Source organism: Eptatretus burgeri, chromosome 11 (genome assembly GCF_056783735.1).
Source record: "Eptatretus burgeri isolate ZD-2024b chromosome 11, Ebu_testis_v1, whole genome shotgun sequence".
NCBI classification, from domain to species: Eukaryota; Metazoa; Chordata; class Myxini; order Myxiniformes; family Myxinidae; genus Eptatretus; species Eptatretus burgeri.
This window is the reverse complement of record NC_140971.1, coordinates 24,554,590-24,576,618: the sequence shown is the minus strand read 5'-3', so window position 1 is coordinate 24,576,618 and position 22,029 is coordinate 24,554,590. Positions and strand designations below refer to the sequence as shown.

At 42.8% G+C, this 22,029-nt stretch overlaps 1 protein-coding gene across 5 annotated transcripts in view; it reads left to right on the top strand.

Annotated features, from left to right (window-relative positions):
• The first annotated feature begins 6,322 nt into the window (after positions 1–6,322).
• Positions 6,323–22,029, top strand: part of LOC147016673 (uncharacterized) — a 107,279-nt gene continuing 91,572 nt past the window's right edge. For all 5 annotated transcript variants that reach the window (XM_085845570.1, XM_085845578.1, XM_085845572.1 and 2 more), the window contains exons 1-2: positions 6,323–6,582; positions 7,330–7,371. The gene's annotated coding sequence lies outside the window, so the exon portion shown is untranslated. The remainder of the gene's footprint in view (positions 6,583–7,329; positions 7,372–22,029) is intronic.

Here is a 22,029-nt window from a genome sequence, read left to right as displayed (position 1 = left end):
GGACATTTTTGCAAATTCGATGTGATGTAATTTCAACTCTTACCACATTGAAACTCATTCAGCACATTGAGCCCACTACTTAGTTCCAGTACATGATGTTTAATGACTTGGCATGATGGAGGGCTGAAGTATAGGTCATCAACGCAGGAGATGGGGGTATGGTTGGAGAGAGCAAAAATGCCAATCGTGTCTTCCGTCATCGAGCCAGCAAGCTGGGAGCAACAATTTGCATTTACGGCCATGTCTGATGCAATTTAAATGCTCTGATGTCAGTGAGGTGCTCCGTTTGAAACGGTTTGTTCGATATATGTAGCTTTTTGATGCCAAGGGTCTGCAATATAAAATTGTATTGGTGTCCAAGCCAGTGACCAATTGCAAATTAATTGTAGGATTAGCAAAGCTGCAACTCCACGAATGTTGTTCCAATGGATAGAAAACTTCAAGAACATATAGACATACGTATCTAGTTCCTGTAGGAGGAATTTCATATGTCAAGGCACGCACGCCACTATGTTGTTGGCTCTCAGAGTAGGGTCAGTCATTTCCTTGATTAATACTACAGAAGATGCATTGTGCCTTTAATTTTCAATGACTGGGTTGTGTGGTTGACATCGTCTGCGGTGAAAAACGATAAATGGCAACCTCAATGCCTGTTTCTCTACTGCTTTTCACGTAATTATTAGGCTTAAGGAGACAGGCATGTAAAGGGTGCTCCATACAGGTGGATGTAAAGCCAATATCAATATCGTGTGGTGGGGAGCTGCGGTCATTGTATTTCCTGCTTTTGATGTGGCATCATCAGAGAAGGGATGGTCTTCAAGCACTGTTGTTTTCTCAGTAGAGAAGGACGCTCAGCTGACTGTACCCTGGCCCTTTCGCCATGTTGAATAAGGATCCCGTTTGTGTGATGTATGGTGCTGGAACCTGAGACTGTTTCCTCAAAAAAATCGAAAGCAAGCAAAAGTACCCAGACAGGAAAAGTTTAAGTTAATCTATCAATTTAAATTATTGCATGGACTTTAAAAAGGTTAATTTTGTTGTATTCTTGCTTTCACTCAGAGCCAAAGCTCAGAACTACTTATACCACCCACCACAAAATTAGGGTGCAACATTGGGTGGCAGAGGTTCAATTTGTCGAAAAAGAGGGCAAAATATCCTGCTTGGGAAATAAAATTTGTGTACAGTCAAGGCTCATGGAATAACTAGAACACTGAATGGATCACAACGCAACAAGCCAAAAAGGAACAGTAGTTGGAAGGTAGGACATCAACAGCAGAGTTTAAGGATGAAATGGAGGGAGACTTGGACAAACACTGGGGTTGGATGGGATGTGGTGGACAGGATGGATGCAAAAGGAAATTTCTCCCTCCCTTCCATCACTGTCCCCTCTCCCATTGCATCTCTATTCTCTCTCCTCTCTCCTCTCTCCTCTCTCCTCTCTCCTCTCTCCTCTCTCCTCTCTCCTCTCTCCTCTCTCCTCTCTCCTCTCTCCTCTCTCCTCTCTCCTCTCTCCTCTCTCCCCCTCCTCTCTTCTCCACCACTCCTCTTTTTCCTCCGCTCTCCTCTCTCCCTTACCCCCCTCTCCTCTCTCTCTCTCTCTCTCACCCTCCTGTCTCTCCCCTTTCTCTCTATATGCTTGTGCTCTGTCCTTTTAAAATATTGAACATACTCTGTCACAGAGTGTCGGTGCCACCAAAGCAGCTTCCTGAGCAAATGTTATACTAGATGGCATGTCATTGCCCTCCCAGCTCCATTGCCTTCAGGCAGGAATTTGGCCATGGTGCTGGCGATAGCTGACCTATTCTTCGCGAAGGAAACCGTGGGTATCTTTAACATTCACCAACTAATGTCGGTAGACAGGACACCCAGTTTAACGTCAATCAGAGGGATAGCACACACATTGATAAATAATTCACCTTGTTTGTGAAACACCAGGATGACCATTTATAGCTGCATCGAGATTCAAACCCAGGCTCGACAGCTAAGAGATGAGTGTGGGTACCTTGAGGTCATCCTGTCAGCCATGGTCATATCTTAATGCGCTGCTAATAAAGAAATGCAATTCCATGTTGCATTTATACATTTAAAATGTGTCTCATTTTGGAATCTCAGTGTTCTGGGCCCTGTTCTTATTCTGGTTTTCATCAATGATCTCTCCGACTCTCTGGAAAATCCTCTTTATCTCTTTGCTGATGACTCCACCCTCTGCCATACAATCTGTCATCCCTCTGATCAGCAAACAGCAGCCTCTTCACGATCTGCAGATCTGGATAAAATCATAAACTAGACCAACACGTGGAACATGTTTTTCAATCTGGACAAATCTCACACTCTCACGACGTCTATCCAAAAGGACCGTCTGGAACCCCCCCCCCCCCATCTACTTTTTCAACAATCCTCTTGAAGAAATCTTTTCATTCAAGCTTCTGGGCCTCACTATCTGCCATGATCTTTCCTGGGAAAGCCATATTTCCAAGCTGACATCCAAAGTCAGTCACCGTCTGGGCGTCCTCCGTCGTGCAAAGTCCTTCCTTGGCACATCTGAGCTCCTGACCACATACAGTTTTTGTCCACAGCCTGATGGAGTACTGCTCTCCCCTTTGGGCTGGTGCTCCTGCCTCTCACCTTTCTCGGCTTCATGCTGTGGAAAGCAAGGCATTTAGGATCATTGGTATCTCCCGCGATGAGGCTGAGTCTTTGGGTCTCTCATTTTTCACCGCAGGTAGGTCGGTAATCTTTCTGTCTTCTACCGTCTCCTCTCTGGCTTCACCCCCCCCCTGCTCTGTCTGCGATATGTCCCCCCCCCCATATTTCCGCAGGGTGCTCAAGGTCTACCAGCAACCCCCTCTGGTAAAACTACCAAAATGAAGAATCACTGCTCACCTTCACTATCTCATTCCTCTTTTGTTTTTACCGCCTTTGGAACAAAGTCCTACACTCTCTTCAATCCCCGTCTTCCCTCCAGGTCTTAAAAACAGCTTTTCACCACCATCTCTTATCTTCCCCCATCCAAAACCACGATCTTTTCTACCCCCGTGCTGTTAGAATGTGTTTTCATCCCAAAGAAACTTCCTTCAAATTCCCTGCTTTCCTTCCTGAAGTCCCTGTAGTGTCCATCTTGTTTACCCAGTGTACCTCGCCCCATCCCTCTCCCTTCCACACATCTCCACACGTGTCTGTTCCCCACTGTTTTTCCTTCCCTCTCCCGCCCTTCTTGTCTCCTGCTTCCCTTGTTGTGCATTTCTATGTGTTAGCTCTCATTCAAGCCTTGAGAGTATATAGAAAATATAAACCCCAAAAATTATCTCTGTCTTCTGGTTGAATGTTGAGCTTTGTCTGCTTGCGGAGCTTTTCAAATGAAGAGGCCATCGCAAACGGCCACCAGAAATAGGAAACAGCCGAACGCACAGACAGATGCCACACTTCACATTGTATAATAGATGTTAGGCTCATCTGATACATGGATCCTCCTTGCTAGTAAATTGTACAGTGAAATGGGCACCAAAGACTCAGCAGCTTTTACATTCAGTTCAGCAAATATTAGAGGCTACGGTCCCTCAAGTGGGTTTATGAGAGGCATTTCCTGATGGACGACCATAGCTGCCGAAAACACATTCTGCAGAGATACCACTGGCCTTTGCTTGACTGGAGACTTCTCGGCTTCACTTGCAGTGGTCATCTCACTTTCAGAGCTTGAGGACGGCAACATCTCCAGCACATGGCCAGTGTCAATAGTCTCGACATGTACCATGTCACTCACGACGTACTTTTTGACGATTGGTGAAAATCCAATTGGGAATATTTACATTTAAGACGTTCCTTCAATCATGAAGTTCTGAAAAATGAAATCTTCAATCAACGAATATCCATGATTTATAATCAATAGGAATAATATCAATAAAAATATACCCTGAGTGCAAGCAAATAATTACAGACGATATGACACAACAAACTGGAGCTGAAAATGAACTGATCAATGATTCAAATCATGAATGAGTTCACTCTTAGCAACAGAGAACACATGAGAAAGTAAAAAAAAATTCATGCATTACATAATGTCACAGACCTGATGATTGGAGCCTTCCTTCCCTAGTTCCCTCAACTGACACACAGTTTCGCAGATTTGTCATGTAGCTTGTTGCTTGGAATTTAACCTAATTTACCTGGATCATGAACTTACCTTTCTTCTTTCATTTCTGATGGGATCTTGTGTGTTCTCGGTTACAAGTTCTCTGGTCAGTATTTCAACACATACACAGTCCACATTCATTATATGGAGCAAGATGCCTTTGTTATCCTGGTATATTGCCACTTTACGGAACTTCCCTCAAATGAAACCAATCGGTTTCGCCCCAAAGGGGAAGTGAGACTCTTGCGATGTCCCCGTGTGTGTGTTTTCTCTGCAACTGCTTGTTCAATCGATGCGAAACTTTAAACATAGGAGGGACTCCCCATTGAGAATATGTTATTGCTAACTCTGATGTCATCCGTCACACGGTGTGGCAGCCATATTGGGTTAAAGGGAAAATTTGGACATCATTTTCTCTGAAACCGCTCAACGAAAAAATTGAAACTTTGCATATGTCATCAACTCCCCCATGGGGTATATATGGTGATAACGATGATGTCATTGGTGAAGTGGTATTCCAGCCATAATTTATTGAATTGAAATCCTTATCTAAAAATCTGAAACTTCATATATCTGATCTATGACCTGATGTGAGTGAATAATCAAATTTATGACATTCATAATGCATCCCAGGAAACTATGTGACATAATAGGGTGCATGGATGATGCGCATATACAGTAAAGGCCATAATAGTAGTGTGTTCAGCTAATGAATGTGTTCTTTTTCAGAATGAACGTGCGAGGTGAGTGTATGCACTCTTCGAGTATCAGTCCAGTTGGTTATGGTACTTTTACCTTCATACATTATTATCGATACACAAGTCATGAACCCTTTACATACAGATACTATAAAATTGAATTGAGAATTTATGAAACATGCATTCTGTTATCTTTAAAGCATGGCATGTCAAACAGAAAATGTTTGATTTTGTTGCTCCAGTCCATTTCAGGTATACCGATTTCAGGTACATTTTTACTTCCCAACATCTCTTGTTTCTGCTCATATCAGTTTATCATGGCATCTCTTTCCTCAGGATGTATAATGCAATTATTTTTGCTTGCAAATTATATACGTCGGAGGCACACATGTTGACTTCAGGTTTGGACTGTAGGAAGAATTTCAGCTGACCTCAAATCTCTCCTGGTGGGTGGTCGAACTGGATCATCATTGGGCTCATCAGGATCAGGGGGAGCAGTGGAAGGACCAGTCGGGGGATTAAGTCTTTGTACATCTCTTACTTCGTGTTTCTGAGCACAATCTATAGAAGCTTTGTTCATGAACTTTGAAAAACAGGCACGATGATTTCCAACAGTACAATTGCATAATACAGTCCATTTACAGTCGAATCCTGGGACACGGGATAGTTAAGCACAAGGCCACTGTTGGGGGGAGATCCTGATGTGCTCACGTTCAGTGTTCCCTGATTGTGGTGACCAATTTCCTGTCTTTCAATGTGGTGACCACTATTCAGCAGTTCGCCGATTCAACTGTGGATCAAATTAATGCCCCCATGATTTTCATCAGCGGGAACGTGTCGCCCTTGTGTTGCCAAAGTTGCTGATCACGTGTGTGGTCTGCTGACTAAATGTGAAACCCATTTTGCACAGGATGTTTTTCAGTCATGATGTAGAAAATGATTTCAAGAGAAATGCCAGCTTCCAGCACATTGGCAGTACAGGTACAGCTTTGGTAGTGTTGTGGAATGACATCAACATTCCGAACACATTATTTGTTAGTCATTGCAGTGGTTGTTCAGCCTTTATGTGTGACGTCTTCATGATTTTTACTCTCGGCCAGGAAGGTGTTCTCCCACCACTGACTGCGTGGTTTCACACCAAGGGGAATAGTCCCCCAAAAGCCTCCTTCATGGTCTCAAGCATCTCCTGTGGTAGGGTATCCAGTAGAACATGAAATTTTACAATTACACATTCACATACGCACATACATGTACAGTACTCTATCTACATACGTGTGTTTGTGGACATCTACTTCCATTTTAACATCCACAATTGATGTCACTGTCTTGGAGTGTCAGCCAAGAGGGAGGGTTGGCCGACGTCTTTCATGAAGCAGCTTGCCAGGCTTGACAATCAACTGAAACTAATTTTGGCTGGAATTTGAAATATGGCCAACATGCCAACAATAACTCACCTATTCTTTGTGAAAGACACTGTGGGATCTTTAACTTTAAAAAGTAATGGGAGACAGGCGACTCGGCTTAACATCCAACCGAGGGACAGCACACTTTGTGATGCAACGTCCTACCTGTGAAGCACCAATTTGATAGTTTTGTGTTGGGTTGAGAATCAAACACAGATTAGACAGCTCTAAGGTAAGTGTGCAAATCCATGTCCTCAAGGAGACAGTGAAAGACGGTGTAGCTGGCAGCTGCTGACCTGGAGCGTCACCAGGAGTCGACCACAACTCGGCGGCACAAGGTGACAAGGTGAAGGTAAGTTTGCTACCTCTGCAACATCCTGTCAGATTGCGTGTGTGTAAACCGAGGAAGAACAGTGCCCAGGTGACAATCCAGGTGGTGAGGAAACCAGTCAATTGCTTGCAGGTTAATATTTATATTTTAGGTCATGGAATTGCTTTTTGAAGTTTACAATTTCAATAAAGTTGAATATAGGATATTGTAATATTAACATCATTGAAAGCAATGCTTTAAATTATATATTTTAGGAATAGCTCCTAAACTGTACAATTAAAAACGTAGAATTGTCAGACGTGTATGTGTGTGTGTGTGTGTGTGTGTGTGTGTGTGTGTGTGTGTGTGTGTGTGTGTGTGTGTGTGTGTGTGTGTGTGTGTGTGTGTGTGTGTGTGTGTGTGTGTGTGTGTGTGTGTGTGTGTAAGCGTTGAATGCAAATTATGTCATGCAACACCATTCCTTCATGGAAAGGGAGCAAGGGGGTGTTGGGCAGAACCTTATGACTTCTACCAATGACATCATCAGTCGAACAGTTTCACACCATCTTAAAACATCGAAAATTCTATCTGTTTAGATATTAACAGCACAATAGTTGGTTGGTTCCTTCTCATCCTCATTTGGGGACATTGGGCAGCAACAGCAGAATACAATACTGTTTCCCTGTTCTTGGGTTTTGGCAAATCATAATAACCGATAGTTGTTTTTTTTATTGAGACATTTGTTTTTAAAAACACAATGGTGTTATTAATGTGATTGTGTGTTCACAGCTCATTATTCAACACTCATCAAAAGAGAGACAAAGGAACTTGGTAAGAATATGATAGAAGTCATTGGCTTCTTAGATCTATATTGAGCAGGTTCTTTTCTTACACTTGTCTATGTCGAGGAATTTTGTTTTTAAAACTTTAAAAATAAAAAAACACTAACATAATTTTTGCTCTTAAACGAGCCTCGATATGGTTAAAAAAAATTTTTGAATCTTGCATCGTATCCAGCAGTGTTCATGTTGCCAGGCAGGCGATGACCGAGGAGCTAAGCCAGGCCAAAAAAAAATCATACAGCAGTTGAGCCAAAGTGTGGGCAAACCTGTTGACCTGATGTTAAAAGGTATTGTTATGGTCGTGCGGTCTTTGAAGACCGCAAAGACCGCTCGTGGCCGGTAAGGGTCGAAAAGGTCCTGCATCCACTAGTAAATTAGGGTGCGAATCGGCATCTCAGCCATACGACCATGGCGATTCAGCCGACAGGAATAGCCAGCCGAGTGAGCTGGAGAGTGATCCGCTAATGTCGGCACTTAATGTGACCCAATCTGACCATCTTACAGTTCAATTTGCCAATTCACTAAGCACTGAGTCCCTCCTGATGACCACACAAGAGTTCATCAAATGGTTTAGTACAACAAAATCGAGGGGGGGGGGGGGTGAGAGGAAGAAGAACATGGCCGCACTGCGACTATCACAGAAGAACTAGAACGACACACGACACACGGTAGAGTGCATACTTCTGCCAAGCTGAATATTTCACATGTTGTATCCCACTGATAGGCTAGATATGCATCCGGATCTTCCCACAATGTAACTGGCTTGTTCTTATCACCCATGCAACCTGTCCACAAAGTTTCGTCCGAATCCGTCCGTAACTTTTTGAGATATCCTGCTCACAAACAAACAGACAGAGGTGAAAACGTAACCCCCATCCACCTTCAGTGGGGGAGGTAACTATTGCCTTATCCACTCACTCGGGGCACACAGGAAATAAAGAGAAGAAGAGACAGAGAGAAAGGGAAACCTGCTCTGTGGATGATGCTCACACACGTGGCAAGGGTCTTTTTCTGGGTGCACAGCTGATCGATCCATAGCTGACCCTACGGTGCCTTGCGTGCCGGTCCAACCACGTTGCAAGTGTACCACAAAGCACAGGAACAGCAGGTTGGGGAGGCACCTCGGTGTGGGCAGGTACCGAGAAGCAGCAGGGACAGCAACAAATCACAAGCAGAAGAGACCCACAAGGAAGAACCATCAGATGAACAACCACGTACAATGCGGTATACGCCTTTTTATAATGTTCTGCAAGGCATAACTGACTGCCCGCTGTATGCGCCAATTGGCCGACAAGGCCAATCAAGCGATGATTGATGGATTGTGCTGATTGGTGGGCAAGTCGGGTAAATTCCATACCTGGACAGTCTGTTGCCTTTGAGCGTGCCAGATGTCCATATCTGGTCATGTCTCTTGCCCTGTTAGACCATATGCCACATTGTGGGCAGCTGATTGCTGCAACCTGCTTTGAATGGAAAAGCACATGATGACAGTTGTACATTGGGGAAAGTTCAAGAATGTAGGAAGGGGAAGGGCAGGGCTTAGAAACAAACACTGGGGTGGGAGAGATGAGGGCTCTTTAAACACATGCTCAAAACCATCTCTCATTGACATTACATTATACTTATTTGAGAATTTCCAACATGTATGAATGAAATAACTATTCTAATCTATTCCCCATTTAACCCCCCAGACCAGATTCGTAACAGTATCAACAAAGGTGAGAATTACTTTGCAATACGTGTCCCCGACTGAAGGGATATTTCCTAAGTCCGTTGTGGTAATGGGTGGTAATAGATACGGGAGGTAAGTAGGCAGCACAGTGCCAGTCAGCTATAGGTTGAGCAAATAGGGGTTTTGGCTGTATTCGGAGGGGGAACAATTATAAACCCAAAGAGGTGGTGTTAACATTGTACAGGAATTTAGTGAGGGCCACATCTAGAATATTGTGTGCAGTTTTGGTCACCACAGTTTCGGAAGGACATAGATGCCATAGAGAGGGTTCAGCGCAGGGCTACTCGATTGATTCCGGGCCGAGTTCAACTCAGCTATGAGGAGCGGTTGAAGGAGACAGGGAGGCGGTTACGGATACACGAGAAAGGAGGTGGTTACGAGGAAATATTATGGAGATGTTTTAAGATAATGAGAGGTGTAGATTAAATAAGTGCAGATGGATTATTCAACAGAGTAGACTGTGATAGAATCAGGGGCCATAGCTTGAGAGTAAAGAAGAGGAGAGTTTAAGACGGTAGCAAGGCAGGGGACTTTCACCCAGAGTAGTTAATGCATGGAATGGTCTCCCTGGAAAGGTAGTGACAGCAGAAAAAGTAGATAAGTTTAAATTAGAATTAGATAGGTACCTGGAAGTTATGGAGATAGAGGGATATAGGGATGTTGATAAGACTTTGAGGTAGTTTGAATATTGATGGGTGATTGTGTACGGAGTGCTGTTGGTGGGGGTCTTGTTAAGGGGGGTTGTGTGGTTGATGTGCGTTTTTAACCAAGCCCATGCCCCCTCCCTGAGGGGAAGAAAAGGGAAAAATAAATAATAATCATAATAATCATAATAAAAAAATACAAAAACAAAACATCAAAAAAAAAAAACTATAAAAAATTATTTCATTAATTAAGAACGTTTTTTTGCATTTTCTTCCTTGGATCTTGTGTAGATGGGTTGGTGTGGTGTTTGTGCACGCATGATGGGCTGAATGGCCTCCACCTGTGTTGGATTTCCTTGTTGTCCTTGTTGTCCAAAAAGGGCATAACTCTGTGAAAAATTAACGAAATGCCCTGAAACTCAAACTTCTTCTGTAACTTATAACAAAGCCATGTACCAAGTTTCAGTTGAATATATTTCAGGGTATGGGGAAAAAAAAGTCTGAAAAATGACTTTAAGTGGGTCAAAAAGCCTGACCGTAAATTTCTTCAAAAAAATTATTTTCCAGACCCACCAGTCAGAATGCTATTAAATTTGGGTTTCAACATTAGGACAGGTTCCTGATGTTAAATTACAGAAGTCATGATGGTCACATGACCATAAGTGTCAAAATGGCGGACAGTAAATTTTTGGGAGAATCGTGTAAATTCCTTCAAAAATCTGCCTCTCCAGGCCCACCAAGCAGAATGCTACCAAATTTGGATTACAACATTAGGCGAGGGCCCAGATAAACTACAGGTCCAGTGGTGCTATTTTTTGTGCACATGACGCCGAATTGGTCCACTGGTGAGATGCCATTTCTTGCTTCTTATTGAACTTGTTACTGTATATTCACCCGCAGTCAAGATTAACAGCTTATGGGACACTGCTCAGACAGGATGAAGTCACCAACCTCTAGTGGTGAGTGGAACTCAATACCTTGATTTTCTATATTGGTGACCCATTAGTTTAAAACACCCTCCCTTCTGGCCTACTGATCCTATGTTGTGGTTTGTGCAAATTGAAGCACAATTCCTGACCAGGCATGTCACCACCGATAATACATGCTTCACCTATGTTGTTGGATCTCTCCAACCAGAAATAGCACAATAAGTGAGGAACCTCTTAATTGCTCCTCCATCTTCAGAACATTATAGCAGGCTCAAGGCTGAGCTCATCAGGTGTACCCCAGCTTGAGAGCAAAAGAGATAACACCAAGTACTCATTTCTGAAAAGCTTGGTGACAGAAAACCTTCTCATCTTTTGTGAAGGATGAGACATCTACTTTGGGACAATACATTGGAGAATACCATCGTTAAAAAGCTGTTTCTCCAGAGACTTCCCACCAACATCCAACTGATCAAGGCTTCAACTCAAGAGGCTGTTGACATCGAACAACTGGTCGACCTCACCGACAAGGTCATGGAAATCTCTTCTTTGTCCTCCACTATGCACAAAGGCGGTGTTTCAAAACCTCAACAGCAACTTGCACCTCAACCAGACCAAGTCCGCACCTTGGCCACCCAGGTTGAGAAATGACCAGCCAACTACAAGCTCTCATGACACAACTACAGGTGGAAAGAGAGAGGAGTACAAGCCATGGGCATGGTCCATCTTGAAGTTGATCAAGAAGACACAATCCAAGTTAACATGCTGAACGGATGTGCTGGTACCATTGGAAGCGTGGAGAAAAGGCTCCCAAATGCATCAGCCCGTGCTCAGACCAGTCCCGCCCTTCGAGCGGGGAAGTTCAAATGCGACAAGTCAGTCACCTATTCTACATAATCTAGTTGCCTATTCTGCATAACCGACAAGGCAACAGGTACCAGGTTTTTCATGGATACTTGTGCTGAAGTGATTGTTTTACCATCTTTTCACAAAAGCAAAGTCCAGGCTACATCAATCCAGCTGCAGGCAGTAAATCACTTGCCCGTCACCACATATGGGGAGAGATCTTTAACACTGGATCTTAGACTGCGACGACTATTTTGATGGGTATTCGTTGTTGTTGGTAGCCTCCACCCATCATCAGGGCTAATTTTCTTCACCACTTTGGCCTGCTAGTTGATGTCAAACATCACAAGCTCATTGGCACCATGACCAGCTTTACTGTGTGGGGAATCATCAATCATACATCCTCCATCAGCCCCATGTTCATAAAAGCTACATATCCATGTTATGACACCCTCCTTCGTGAATACCCAGAGATTGCTCGTCCAGTATATATGGATTGGGAGATGAAGCACTCAACCACTCATCACACAGTAACTCGTGGACCTCCAGTTGTAGCACGACCATGGTGCCTTGTCCCAGATTGTCTGAATATATCACCAAGTTAGAGTTCGAGCACATGCTTGAACTCAGCATCATACGACAATCTGACAGCAACTGGTGTTCGTAATTGCATATGGTACCGAAGCAGTCACTGGGTGACCGGCAGCCAGGTTGTGACTACCATGCACTTAACGGACGCACCATTTCTGATCACTATCCAATTCCACATTTGCAGGATTTTTCATCCTCCCTCGAAGGTGCACGTGTTTTTTTTTCCAAGATAGACCTCATCAGAGCACATCACCAGATACCAGTGGAGCCGACTGACATACACAAAACAACCATCACAACACCTTTGAGGCTGTGCAATTTGTTCGCATGCCATTCGGCTTGCGTAATGCTGCGCAGACGTTTCAGAGGTTGATTGATGATGTCATCCGTGGTCTCCCTTTTTGTCTACGCTTACCTTGATGATCTGTTATTAGCAAGCCCTATGGACGAAGAGCACGAGGCACACTTCCGATTACTTTTCAAGCGCCTTGCTAAGTAGCGGTGAGTAGATGTCGATAACTCGATTTTCTATAAGGCAAAATGACCAACAACCAACACCAACATGATGATATGAAGAGTTATGCCTCTTCATAGATCCCAGACTTGCAGTTAAACCTGGCCTACTGTCTGAAACTGATGGCCATCAGCAGTTTGGAAATAGATAGCTTTGTCCAAAATGATAAACTTCAATTACTGAAAGCTTCTGTCCACAAAGTGAGAAACTCTCACAGAAGTCATGTGAAAAGTGTCTGAATGGATACGCCAAAGGGTTAGATATGGAGGGATGGAAACGTGTTGATGTGACTTGGAACCTCTGGCAATCAGTGTTTAACATATGAACATCAATATCACAGCTAGAGGAATTGTGACTGATGTCGTGACTGATGGCACAGGTTGCTAAAGGGCATAATTAATGGTATACTCCTCCATCAAAATTTTGTTCCACTGATTTGGTCCATTTTACCTTCAAAGGAGTCATTGATTAGAAATACTGTTTTGGCTGCTTCTTCGTGTCTTCTTCTTCTTATTATTCTTCTTATTATTATTTAATATGTTGTGCATGGTTGCTGGTAGCATAATTTGCTGGGGTCGTGGCGATGTGCGGCTGTGCCACTGATGCAATTCCCCTGGAGGTTAAGAGTAGAAATTTTGAATTTGGCCATGATGCTGGCGATAGCTTGCCAACTCGCCACCAACTCATGCCGGCAGATTGGACGCTCAGATTAACGTCCATCCGAGGGACGGCACATACGTTGCTGAATCATCATGCCTGTGAAACACCAGGATGACAGTTTATAGCTGGCTGGAAAGCTCTCAGGTAAGGAACGAAGTGTGCCAGTTCTGGCCTTACAAATGCAATCAAGATCCTGGTGGCATCCTCAGGATAGGCAGCTTGGATAAACTCCAACATTTTATCCAAAGTGGTTATCCTCTTCCTCGTGATTATTGACAGCTCTCTTCTGTTTGTCAAAACGTGACATGTGTTTTTAGCTCACCCAGAACGTAGTTTCGGGGAGCTGATGGGATGGCACGTCATCCGTCCATCTGTCCGTCCACAAATACTTTCAACTTCTTCTCTGAAACTACACATACAATTTCGATGAAACTTTAGCACAACGTTCATTTCCATGTTTGTACCAAAGATTGTTCATGGCATTAAAAAATCGGGGTCTGTGGGGGTCTAAGGGAGTTATCCCCAAAAAGTGAAATTTGCTTTCTTCTCTGAAACCACACACAATTTTGATGAAACTTGACCACAACCTTTATCACCAAAGCTTGTTCATGGCAGTAAAAAAAAAAATCCATAGGTATTTACTATCTTCTCCATTACATATTTTGTGGGTCATCCACGCCTACCTTTGCTTCCCTGGTTATCTTATACAGCCGCTGTCAGGTGAGCACCCAGGGATATTGTCCCTATGTTTCTTCATGCTGGCATGTGATCTTCTGTCCATATTTTATTGGTAGTTTTGGAGCATGTCAGATCTAAGAAATCCTCCAAGGAGTGAAAAGCTGGTCTGCTCTTGCTCTGGAAATGCAAAATTGAAAGAATAGATCATGATGGAGGTAAACTCGAAAGTTACACGAATTACTAAATTAAATAGAAACACCACCTAATTTAATGATCGTTGGATTCACTTATGTAGATGCTGATATCATGTTATCCCATGGTGATGACAAACTAATAAATGTGCATGCAAGAGTGAAATGGTAAGAGAAAAGATGTCAACTTCACAAAACTGATCTCACGTGATCAATCCTGTAAACGTTCTAATTTCAGGTTCAGGATTGTATCTCCATAATAACTCAACGAATACTGTTTTTGAAATTTCCATCGGTTCCCTTGTTCGCAACGTTATTGTGTGGTTTATTCCAAGATTGTGGATTTTGTTTCAAGTAAGTGGAGTTTCAGTGTGTAACAGAGTGATGATCTGTCCAGAATTGGTTCCCTGCCATGGAAACGGCTTTGGTGGAACTGATACACCGGAAACAGTACAGTATGGTCATTGAAGGATGGATGTCATTTTGTCAGAGTGGATGTGAGACTTTCCCATGAAATGCTTGTTACATAACTGAATCCATTTAAAAATTAACTTTCTCATCGGAATGTTAGAACTTTTATCACGAAGGAGGAATGACAATCAACTTGCATCATACTTAAATATTTGATCTCGGTTTTCCCTGTACTGTATTATGTATGGTATTTCTCAGTATTGAACGATGATTTTCCTGGAATGCGGTACTTCACCAGAGTGCGTAAGGTAAAACCAAGAAAATTTTTGACTGATTGACTGTCTAACTGAAGGAAATAAACATAGAGGCAATACCCCTGGAGACTCACCTGGTAGTGGCTGGATAAGATAACCAGGGAACCACTGGTAGGCATGGATGACCCACAAAATATGTAATGGAGAAGAAAGTAAATACCTATGGATTTTTTTTTAATGCCATGAACAAACTTTGGGACATCACAGGTGATAAAGTTATGGTCAAGTTTCATCGGAATTGTGTTTGTGGTTTCAGAGAAGAAAGCAAATATCTCTTTGAGGGGGCAACCCCCGTAGACCCCATTCGGGCCCGATTTTTGTCATGCCATGAATGAACTTTGGTACATATACGACGATGAATGTTGTAGTAGTGTTTCAACAAAATCGTATGTGTAGTTTCAGAGAAGAAGGTGAAAGTATTTGTGGACGGACGGACGACGCGCCATCCCATAAGCTCCCCGTACGACATTCCAGGTGAGCTAAAAATAAGTGAATAAAAATGTCTGGTAAAAAAAGTAAATAAATATATCGTTTTTTTCAAGGTTAGCTGAGCTACTTGCAGACTTGGCATGATGGTCTATGCCCTAGCCGAGAGGTATGCACATTCACGTCGAAGCCATCTTGCCTGAGTTCCAATCCGGACCCATCTATAAACTGTCATCCCGGTGTTTCACAGGCATGGCTGTTAAACTGGGCATCCCATCTGCCTGCATTCGTTGATGGACATTAAAGATCCCACGGTGTGCTTTGTGAAGAGTAGGCGAGCTATCACAAGCACCATGGCTAAATTCGAAATTCCTGCCCTAACTACTGCAGGGAAGGCAATGGCAAACTACCCATCATAACCCTTGCCAAGAAACTGCTTCATGAGCACTGATGGTCTGCAACAGAGTATGATGCATCAGAATCAGAAGAAGCTGATTGCATAGCCGTATGTTCTGAGGTTATGGTTGGCAGGATAGCATGTTGTTTGATATTCTTATCCGAAGAAGGTAGTTCACATAACCCATGCTATGGTCATTTTGTTCGCCCCCGTTGGACTTAGTTCGAAATGGGGGCTTATGGATTTGGTCTCGATTTTTGTGACCGTCCGTGCGTCTGCAACCATATCTCTGACATGTATGAACCGATTTTATTCATACTTGGCAAAAAGACAAAACATGACGGTTATACATATGCACGTCATTTTGTTTCGAGTTCAGATCCAAGACGGCCGACTGGAGGCCATTTTAGTTATAAAAAAAAACCCGATGTTGAACACGTCCTCAACCATTTCTCAGACATGCATTTATGGATGTTGTTCAAACTTGGCACACAGATAAAGAATGATGGCTTACATAAGCACGTCATTTTCTTTTTCGAGATCAGATGAAGATGGCCGACTGGCGGCCATTTTATGACTTAAATGTGTCCCCAACCATTTCTCAAACAAGGATGGTCCGATTTTGTTCAAACTTGGCATAAGCACAGTACATGATGGCATACACGTGCACCTCACTTTATTTTGTGATCTGATCAAAAATGGCCAACTGGTAGACTGGCGGCCATTTTAGATGAAAAGAAACCCAATATCGAACAAGTCCTCAACCATTCCTCAGAAATGCGCTTACCGATCTTGTTCAACCTTGATGCACAGACGACGAATGATGGCTTACATATGCACATCATGTGTTTTTCTAGATCAGATCGAAGATGGCGGACTGGCGGCCATTTTATTTGTAAAAAAAACGATGTTGAAGATGTCCTCAAGCATTTCTCGGATATGCATTTACCGATGTTGTTCAAACTTGGCACACAGATAAGGAATGATGGCTTACATAAGCGCATCATATTCTTTTTGAGATCACATCCAAAATGGCCGACCAGCGGCCATTGTAGTTGTAAAAAACCCGATTTTGAACACGTCCTCAACCATTCATCAGACATGCATTTACCGATTTTAACAGGAGCAAGTGCTTATCTGCCATTAGGGATTTCGTAATCATAGTATTGCAGGTTCCTTGGATGTCGTACGTAGATATAGACACAAGGAGTAGTGTTCGTACAGAAGCCTTCGGCCGTTTATTCATTCTCAAAGAAGCTTCGAGGAAGTTCTTTAATTGCTTCGTAAAACTCCGTGAAAGCCCCAAAAAGCGCCGAAAAGCTCCGTCAAGCTGTAAAGGAATGATGTTGTTGTGTGACAATACTTCAGAAATGCATTTACAGTTCCACGATAAATCAAACGAACAGGAAACAGACCTCGAATGGTGTTGAAATACGTTATGCAAACGGCACGAATGTCAGTGACGTGCAATGCGTTGACATGAAAATGCGTACAAAATACATTCCAATCTTTCTTCCTGCATAAAGTGTTACAATTAGTGACAAAGAGAGATATACTGACCACTTTAATCCTCCTTAACGAGTAGCGCTTGTATGTAGTTAAAACGTAGAATGGGCCTGGTCACGCCAATGGGCTCTTGGCTCAATATGAACCTCGCAATGCAGTATCAGTTTTACAACACGATGTAAGCTTTGCAGAGCGATGTAAGCTTGCGACAGCTGTAAACTTCGCAGATAGCTCAAGCGTTTGGCTTCACAGAATGCATCTGCATCTGTTCCGCGCTGTGCCCAGAACCTTCACTCCGAGATCCGCTCAGAACATCCGCTCAGAATATTAATGGTTTTGTAAATCTTTACTAAAGGCCCGGTCACACCTTGACGTTTTAGCCAGCGATGGCAACGTATTAAAATGTATGTAAAACGCTGGCTTTTGTTGAACTTTTGATGTTTTTTTTTTTAAAGATTCGGACGTATTCATATCAACTTGGTCTTATGTATAACGCATTAGTAACGGACACAGAACGTTTCGTTGTGTTATAGATAACTTATACCAACGAATGCTGAACCTGTTGTTGGCCTACACAACCGATGCCCAACGATAGTCTAACTTAGGCATAGCGCGTTGCACGCATCGCCGACGATGTCGTGACGTAGCCTATTAAAAGTCTTACGCACAACGATTCGAATCATAACTGCCGTAGAAATGGAAGTGTCAACATCGCGGTCACACCTTGGCGATGTTGCCAGCGGATGCCGACCGAAGAAAAATGTGTCTAAAACGTTGGGGCACGTCGAATACGGTATGAGTAAGTTTGGTATACGTGAGTAGAACGCTAAAGTACGCTATCATATGTCGTAGTAAGTAGAGTACGTCAAGAAATTTTAAACATGTTCAAAATTTTACAACGTACTTGGCGTATGACACACGTTCCGCATGCGATGGGGATAAGTTTTACACACGATATGCGGACGCTTACACACGTCCACAAACGCTACTTATAAGCTACTCATAAGTCGAAACACGTCGCGGTAATGTCTTTTTTACGCGAAACTTATTTCTAACTTATGTTTGACGTGCTTTGAACCAATTCTTTACGTAGTCCCAACACACATTGACGTATGTAGACGTATTCCAATGACGTCTTCCGGTCGACAAAAAAAAAAAAAATGAACGTGTTTCTAACTTACAACTGCCATATAAAGACGTGTTCCCAGCGATTTTGGGAATTGGTATATAAAAATGGTGTTCATAAAAGGGGAACCCAACAGTGTTTTCGAGTCCTTTTTGAGTCGATGTCCATGTCAGCAGTAACAGTATCAGTATCAGTATTAGTATTAGTAGTAGTAGTAGTAGTAGTTTGTTCATGTTGGCAGTAGTAGGTGAGTGTAAGGGGGAGGGTGTGGGTTATGATGGATCCTCCTTGCGTCCGCGTGTCCATGGGTAGGAGACATCTTTTCACCATTGTTCGAAGTTCTTCGCGGCTAATTTTTTATGGGGCTTTTTCAACAATGAGCTATAGCTTGTTTTTACGATTTAGGTCTATTCATAACGGGTTGGACAAATGCACAATGAACTAATAATGTGCATAGAGCACTTCGATAACTTATAGATACAGTATACCAACGAATAATTATCGTGTAGCCGGCGTTCACAAACTATGCCCAACGATAGCCTAACTTATCCATATCGTGCGGCAGTTTATCTTTGCCGGTGACGTGGGGTTTGCTATTCATAGGCTGCCACTCAACGATTTAAATGGCTGCATCTCCAGTATTGAAAGTAGACGCTTGCGCTCAACAATTGGATTTTTTTTACACTCAACGACTTTTAAACGGTACCACTCAGCTATTTTCATTGTTTACAATGAACGATTTAAATTGCTGTCACTCGCCTTTGTTTTTTGACGCTGGCGCTTGGAAATTTGAAGAGTTTCTTCTGAACGTGTTAAAACGCTCAAACTCGACTATTTTAAATAGACGCTGCCGATGGACAATTGGAATCATAGCCAAGCTAGACATCGAAGTGTGAACATCCTCGTCATGCCGTAGAAAACTTTGAAGAATGCTGCAAATAAGTGTCCTGGCCGTGGCCGTGGACGCTGACGCAAGGACGATCCATTATACCGACGTCTTTCAGCCTATGAGTAACTTAAAAGTAACGTCTGTCGACGTGTGGCAACGATCGCGTAACGTGCCAACAACACGTTAATCATAGGTTAGAAATAAGTTTCGGGTACGCTAAACATTACCTCGGCGTGTCTCAACTTATGATTAAGTTACAAGTAGCATGTGTTGACGTCTGTCAACGATCGCAGACCGTGCATACAACTTGTGGCCAGCGTAGCGGAACGTGTGAGTCATACGCCGCATACGTCGTGAAATTTCAAGCATGCAAAAATTTGAGGACAACCGAAAAGTACAACGTTTAAAGCCAGCGTACAACGACGTATGGCAGTGTTTTTCAGCGTGCTCTCAATGTTATCAAAACTTACCCATAACGTATTCAACATGTGCCAGCGTTTTAGAAAAAAATTTCAAAAATCGGCATACGTTGGCTAAAACGTCAAGGTGTGACTGGGCCTTAACTGACAAATGTCACGACTGACATTACACCGATGCTGTTCAAACTTGGCACACAGATGATGAATGATGGCCTACATGTGCACGTCATTCTTTTTCGACATCAAATCTAACATGGCCGACTAGCGGCCATTTAAGTTGCAGAAAAAAAACCTAATGTTGAACACGTCCTCAACCATTTCTCGGACATGCATTTACCGATGTTGTTCAAACTTGGCATACAGACAACGAATGATGGCTTACATATGAATGTCATTTTGTTTCTCCCAAGTTCAGATCCAAGATGGCTGACTGGTGCCATTTTAGTTATAAACTGGAAAGGCACTTGGTCGAGAGCATATCTCTGCCAGGCTGATTCGTTTATGTTTTATTATCCCACTGAAAGGCTGGATCTGGATTTGGACCTGAACTAAAATTTAATCGGCTTGTTCTTGTCAGCTAACCAACTTACCCACCAAGTTTCATCCTAATGCGTCCATAACTTTTTGAAATATCATGCTTCATATCGTTTTAGCTCTATCTCTCAATGGTGAAGAATCACTTTAAAAATTCTCAGATCCAGATCCGGATTCGGATCATCACCAAAATGTAATCATGTCGTCCTTTTCAGATACCCAACCTCTCCACAAAATTTCGTCCAAATCCGTCCACAACTTTTTGAGATATTTTGTTCTCAAACAAACAAATAAACAAACAAGCCGGTCGGCAACATGGGTGGTCGCTATATAATTGCATACTAGTCATTGAGTTTTTGACGGATCGGGCTGAAATTTTTTGACAAAGAGCTTGATTATAGTGCGCATAAAAGCGCGGAAGCCGATTTTTGATTTTCGAAAAGAAAATATTTTTAGGATTTTTCAAACATTTCACAGTCCCGTTGCTAGGCAACGTTGCTAGGCTATGGCGTCCATAGCAACGGTGCTCAAAAGCACACAACTAGATCCCGGTATGAACCGACCAGTCAAGTTTCATCAAAATCGGTTGACTCCTCTGGCCTCCAGAGCTGTCCATTACATACAAACAGACAGACGGAAAACCTGAGAATAACGGTAGTGTAGCAACCACCCAACATACAGACAGACGGAAAACATGAGATTAAGGGTCGTCTAGCGACCACCCAACATACAGACAGACGGAAAACATGAGATTAAGGGTCGTCTAGCGACCACCCAACATACAGACAGACGGAAAACATGAGACTAAGGGTCGTCTAGCGACCACCCAATGAAAAATTACTCATAAGAGTGGCACTTGGCAAAACAGAACGGCACTCGGTAGAGCACATACCTCCGCCAGGCTGAGCAGTTTAAATTTTGTATCCTACTGATAGGTTGGATCTGAATCCGGACCTTAACCAAAATCGAATCAGCTTGTTCATGTCACCCAACCAACTCTTCCACCTCGTTTTGTCACAAGTTGTCCACAACTTTTAGAGATACTATTCATCATGCTATACATAGTTTTTGGCCCCATCATTCAATGGCGAAGAATGACTTGAAAAATTCTCGATTCTGGATCCAGATTAAGATGTTCACCAAAATCAAATCAATTAGTCCTTTTCATACACCCAACCTGTTCACAAAGTTTCTGCGGAATCCATCCATAACTTTTTGACATATTGTGCTATATATCGTTTTTTCCCCCCTATTTCTCAATCGTGAAGAATCACTTGAAAAATTCTCGAATCCGGATCCGGATTAAGATCTTCACCAAAATCGAACCAAGTAGTCCTTTTCACACACCCAACCTGTCCACAAAGTTTCTGCAGAATCCATCCATAACTTTTTGAGATATTGTGCTATGTATCATTTTTGGCCCTATTTCTCAATGGTGAAGAATCACTTGAAAAATTCTCGAACCTCGATTCGGATCTTCACCAAATCGAATCAATTGCTCCTTGTCACACACCCAACCTGTCCACCAAATTTCATCCGTATCCATCCATAACCTTTTGAGATATTGTGCTAGATATCGTTTTTGGCCCGAACTCTCAATGGTGAAGAATCACAAAAAAAAATTCTCTGATTCGGATCCGGATCCGGATCTTCACCAAAACCGATCGTCTTTTTCGCACATCCAACCTGTCCACCAAGTTTCGTTTGGATCCTTCCGTAACGTTTCGCGATATCCTACTCACAAACAAACAAACAAGGGTGAATGCATAACCTCCATCCATCTTTGGTGGCAGAGGTAATGCTTACTAAATTAATGGTCGTGTGTGTGTGTGTGTGTGTCATT